Below are 6297 nucleotides of genomic sequence, written 5' to 3' on the forward strand. Positions count from 1 at the left end.
ACAAAATGCAACAAATAATAATAGGTTTCAACAGAAAATAATTTTCTGATTGTGTTAATAGTTTATTAGAGAGGTGACAATAACATTCACATTATAACATTGATCTATTAATGTAATTAAAACTAATATTTAGAATCATGAACTGAGAAAGCTCTAAAAAGATAAAAGTTGAGTTATACACTCTGTCACTATTCAACAAAGGACAAATCACTTACCTTGGTTAATCTAAAATTTCTTCACCTACAGTAAAGTACTAAAAACCCAATCCATAATCTTTTCAGCCAAACAAGAAATTCATGGGCTCTTAAAATAAATGACCCAAAGACCTCGCTAGCTCCTGGTAAGTCTAGGAACTCAAAAAATGGCATCAAGATTCAACTCTGCTTCTCTGCCTCTCTGCCTCTCTGCGTGGCTTTTCTTTGGTGGTCCTGTGAGCAGGCAATCTCACACCCCATTGTGACCCTGTGGCTGAGAGTTGCTTCCAAGTTCATACCACATAAAACCCAAGAGTACATTTTTTTTTTTTTTTTGAACAAAAGTCAGAATAGTTTTGCTCATAGCTTTAATCTGTTCCCGACCTTTGAGCAATCTGCATGGGAATATGATCTCACCAATTAGTCACAGCTGGATGGCCTGGCGAATGTGATATGGTCAGCAACACCCAGCCAGTGGGCTGAGCCCTTGGAAGGAAAAGTTCACAAGCAGAGCACAGCAATTTCCCAAGACACGATGGATACGAGGTAAGAAAGTTAACATCTAACCTCTTGGATACTGATTGTTTTTGCAAAGTATTATATACATAAGTAATGTTATAGGACAGTATGAAGAAAATAAGTATTCCTTTTTAAATCATAGATACTTCTGAATGTGAGATTATCATATAGAATTACCAAAAGCAAGAGCAGATGCATGTGTATGTACCTACCTATCAGTAATATAAAAAATAGTACGAGGAAATATATTCAGCATTTGCTTAATAGCAACTAAAGTGAAAATATTTTTGTCATTTCTTTGAAACGGAAGTTTGTGTTTAAATCAATCCTGGTGGACAGAAGGGTATATATGACAAGAAACAATTTTTTACAACCAAGTGGATGTCAGTATTGACAAATAAAAGCTGTTACTATACAACATTTCTTTTTTTTTATTTTAGATTTTATTTATTTATTTGACAGAGATCACAAGGAGGCAGAGAGGCAGGCAGAGAGAGAGGAGGAAGCAGGCTCCCTGCTGAGCAGAGAGCCCGATGTGGGACTCGATCCCAGGACCCTGAGATCACGACCCTGAGCCAAAGGCAGAGGCTTAACCCTTGAGCCACCCAGGTGTCCCACAACATTTCTATTACATAAGAAAAGTAACACAATCAATAAATATCTACACACTATGTTTCTTTTGTATTGTATCTACTCATTTTGAGTAGACTGTCTAAATTTTTAATTTTGATAACTCTAATAGAGACTAAATTTGACTAGGTATTTTGTAATGTAGGCACTTAGATAAAATTTACAAATTTAATGAAAGTTCAAGGTCTTTCTAATCAAACACATCTGTGGTGTTTCTCCAGATATACTGGCTTTCATTTAGACATCTTATGCCTGACTTGTTTTTATTGATTGATGGATTGATTGATTGATTAGATGAGGTAAGGCATATTTCATTAAGAGAAAAAAGCAAGAGCAAAAAAATTGCAAGGGCCTAATTTGTCCAAAGAAGTTGTGGCTCTCCCCAAATAAAGCATGAAGGGGAGCAGAGGCATCTGCACCCCCCTAAGTGAATTAGAAACTGGCACACATGTTCAGTCTCTGCCCAGAACCTCCAGGTGCTTGGTGCTGGCATAAGCACAGGCCCCAGTTATGGGGTGGGGCTCACTCTGGGGCTGCAACTCAGTGAGGTCATGCAGGACGGTGCAGAAGGAGAGCCCCTGAGCTGGTTCAGAGGTCAGATCCTGGCTGATGAGCAGGGCCAGCTCTGGGCATGAGGGCAGAGGAAGCCCATGAGGCTTCTGGTAGAAGCTCTCTCTCTCTCTGAAGGTCACAATGCTGCACTCTTCATGGAAGCAGATCTCTGGGACGGTGGCACCAAAGCTCCATTTATCGGCTGCAGGGGTTAGGCTATTGCCCCTGCCAGGCACTCGGGGACTAGGAGTTCCTGTCTACTTGCTTAGGTAGCTGAGGGTGCTGGCCAGCTTCTGGGCCACTGCCACTTTCCAGGCCCCTCTCCCACCTCAGCCACATGTCCAGAGGCCCACGTTCTACATACTGTGTCGGCAGTGTATTCTCAGAGCTGCACGTGCAGATTCCATGCACTAAGGCCAGGTACGTGTGAGAGACTTGGCTCCCAAGCCTGGCTGTCGGAGAGTAGGCCAAGGTGACATCCTGGTGACGACCCTGAGTACCAGTAATAGCTCCTTCTCATGGCTCTCAATGGGTCTAGTTCGGCCCCCCACTCATAAGATGCCTTTATGCACATTGTTCCTCATGCTTTGACCCAAGTGCAACCTCTGGGTGATGTCATCCTGGTGGAGCCAGTGGAAGCTGAGCTGGCTGAGGTTGGGTGGCCTAGTGCTGGTCTGAGGCCCCCACACGATGATGAGGTTGGACATATCTCCTGGCCATGGCCAGCAGCAGCGGTGCAGGGAGAAACAGTTGTCACCAGCCCTCAGCAAGTGGCCCTGCAGGGTGGCTCGCAATCCCGCATGCTGGGGAAGGACAGGTCCCAGACCTCCATAGTGAGGGACCAGCCTGCAGTTCAGTGGGAAGGTCACCCAGGTGCAAGTGCTGGGTGCTGGTTGCCCAGTCACGCTGGGCCACTGGAAGGGCAGCTGAGGTGGCTGTTTCTCCAGTGTGTGAAGAAAAGGCCATCCTTGGGCTGCAGATTGGCCAGCATGAAAGACTCTGGCAGGGCTCCAGGGATTCCATCCTGGGTGCTTATCTGCCAGGATGAGGTGAGAAGACACCCCATGGCATGAGCAGTGACTCCAGTCAATTGTCAGGCAGAAAGAGCCATCAACCAGCAATACCCAGGACAGAGCCACAGCCCAGGAAGGCAGGGTCAGCTCCAGGCACTTGTCCTGACCGTGGATGCTGATGTGGCTTCCTTTCACCACATGGTGATACATGGAAGTCATACACTAGGCCCATGGTGCTTCCTGAGGCCTGTCCACTGGCTGGTCCCACACCTCTTGGGCTTCGGTTTTCTTCCCAGATGAATCAGCTTGGGGATTCCTTCTGCTGCCATCCCTGCTGGGACACTCTGCCTGTACTGGCTGCCACTGGATCTCACCGATGTCTGTCACTAGTACCTCATGGGTCCCGCAGGGTCACAGAAGGATCAGGGGTGTCTGAGTGTCGCAGAGCTCACAGGTATTAGAATGGGGAAGCCAGTACAGAGACAGAGCTGAGGAGTGAGCTCTCAGCTCGGGGTTACCTTGAACTGGTCACAGGCTTGGTCAGCTCAGAGCGCGGCCAGAGGAGAAGGTGATGGGAGTAATTGGGCGCTGTTCTCTGAGGGCGCATTGAGGAGTGGGGCCCCGGGCTCTTGGCTTCTCTGGTCCGGAGACTGGGAGGCCACCATCTTCATTCCCATCCTCCGGACTCTACGGAAAGTGCTCAGGGAACAAAATCCCCCAAAAGCAAACCCAAGTGGATTACTCAGCCCGGCCCCTGGTAAGGGCAGTGCGACTCCGCCTGGGGCAAAGACACTTGAGAATCACTACAACAGGCCCCTCCCCCAGAAGATCAACAAGAAACCCAGCCAGGACCAAGTTCACCTACCAAGGAGTGCAGATTCAATACCAAGGAGAGCAGCGGAATTCTAGAGGAGGAGAAAGCAAAGCATGGAACTCATGGCTTTCTCCCCATGATTCTTTAGACTTGCAGTTAATTTAATTTATTTTTCTTTTTTTTTTTCTTCTGCTAATTTTTTTAATTTTTACCTTTTCTTTTTTAACAGTTTTTAACTAGTTTATCTAATATATATATCTATATATATCTATCTATATATAGATAGATATCTTTTTCTCTTTATATTTTTTTCTTTATTTGTTTTCTTTTTTTAATTGTTTCTTTTTTTTTTTTTTTTTCTGAACCTCTTTTTATCCCCTTTCTCCCCCCCCCCCATGATTTGGGATCTCTTCTGATTTGGTTAAAGCATATTTTCCTGGGGTCATTGACACCATTTTAGTATTTTACTTGCTCCTTCATATACTCTTACCTGGACAAAATGACAAGGCAGAAAAATTCACCACAAGAAAAAGAACAAGAGGCAGTACCGAAGGCTAGGGACCTAATTAATACAGACATTGGTAATATGTCAGATCTAGAGTTCAGAATGACAATTCTCAAGGTTCTAGCCGGGCTCGAAAAAGGCATGGAAGATATTAGAGAAACCCTCTTGGGAGAGATAAAAGCCCTTTCCAGAGAAATAAAAGAACTAAAATCTAACCAACTTGAAATCAAAAAAGCTATTAATGAGGTCCAATAAAAAATGGAGGCTCTCACTGATAGCATAAATGAGGCAGAAGAAAGAATTAGTGGTATAAAAGACCAAATGACAGAGAATAAAGAAGCTGAGCAAAAGAGGGACAAACAGCTTTGGACCACAAGGGGAGATTTCGAGAGATAAGTGACACCATAAGACAAAACAACATTAGAATAATTGGGATTCCAGAAGAAGAAGAAAGAGTGATGAGAGCAGAAGGTATATTGGAGAGAATTGTTGGAGATAATTTCCCTAATATGGCAAAGGGAACAAGCATCAAAATCTAGGAGGTGCAGAACACCCCCCTCAAAATCAATAAGAATAGGTCCACACCCCGTCACCTAATAGTAAAATTTACAAGTCTTAGTGACAAAGAGAAAATCCTGAAAGCAGCCCGGGAAAAGAAGTCTGTAACATACAATGGTAAAAATATTAGATTGGCAGCAGACTTATCCACAGAGACCTGGCAGGCCAGAAAGAGCTGGCATGATATATTCAGAGCACTAAACGAGAAAAACATGCAGCCAAGAATACTATATCCAGCTAGGCTATCATTGAAAATAGAAAGAGAGATAAAAAGTTTCCAGGACAAACAAAAACTGAAAGAATTTGCAAACACCAAACCAGCTCTACAGGAAATATTGAAAGGGGTCCTCTAAGCAAAGAGAAAGCCTAAAAGTAGTAGATCAGAAAGGAACAGAGACAATATACAGGAACAGTCACCTTACAGGCAATACAATGGCACTAAATTCATATCTCTCAATAGTTACCCTGAATGTTAATGGGCTAAATGCCCCAATCAAAAGACACAGGGTATCAGAATGGATAAAAAAGCAAAACCCATCTATATGTTGCCTATAAGAAACTCATTTTAGACCCAAAGACACACCCAGATTTAAAGTGAGGGGGTGGAAAACAATTTACCATGCTAATGGACAACAGAAGAAAGCAGGAGTGGCAATCCTTATATCAGATCAATTAGATTTTAAGTCAAAGACTATAATAAGAGATGAGGAAGGACACTATAACATACTCAAAGGATCTGTCCAACAAGAAGATCTAACAATTTTAAATATCTATGTCCCTAACATGGGAGCAGCCAACTATATTAACCAATAAATAACAAAATCAAAGAAAACACATCAACAATAATACAATAATAGTAGGGAACTTTAACACTCCCCTCACTGAAATGGACAGATTATCCAAGCAAAAGATCAACAAGGAAATAAAGGCTTTAAATGACACACTGGACCAGATAGACATCACAGATATATTCAGAACATTTCATCCAAAAGCAACAGACTACACATTCTTCTTTAGTGCACATGGAACATTCTCCAGAATAGATCACATCCTCGGTCCTAAATCAGGTCTCAACCGGTATCAAAAGATTGGGATCATTCCCTGCATATTTTCAGAACACAATGCTCTGAAGCTAGAACTCAATCACAAGAGGAAATTTGGAAAGAACCCAAATACATGGAGGATAAAGAGCATCCTTCTAAAGAATGAATGGGTCAAACAGGAAATTAAAGAAGAATTGAAAAAATTCAAGGAAACAAATGATAATGAAAACACAACGGTTCAAAATCTATGGGACACAACAAAGGCAGACCTGAGAGGAAAATATATAGCGGTACAAGCCTTTCTCAAGAAACAAGAAAGGTCTCAGGTACACAACCTAACCCTACACCTAAAGGAGCTGGAGAAAGAACAAGAAAGAAACCCTAAACCCAACAGGAGAAGAGAAATCATGAAGATCAGAGCAGAAATCAATAAAATAGGAACCAAAAAAAAAAAAAAAAAAAAAAAAAA

The 6297-nt window shown here is 42.7% G+C and overlaps 1 pseudogene; it reads right to left on the reverse strand.

Annotated features, from left to right (window-relative positions):
* Nucleotides 1–1795: 1795 nt before the first annotated feature.
* Nucleotides 1796–3316, reverse strand: LOC116870310 (annotated as a pseudogene).
* Nucleotides 3317–6297: the final 2981 nt, after the last annotated feature.

This window comes from Lontra canadensis, unplaced genomic scaffold (genome assembly GCF_010015895.1).
Source record: "Lontra canadensis isolate GAN:19392208 unplaced genomic scaffold, GSC_riverotter_1.0 scaffold22, whole genome shotgun sequence".
NCBI lineage: Eukaryota > Metazoa > Chordata > Mammalia > Carnivora > Mustelidae > Lontra > Lontra canadensis.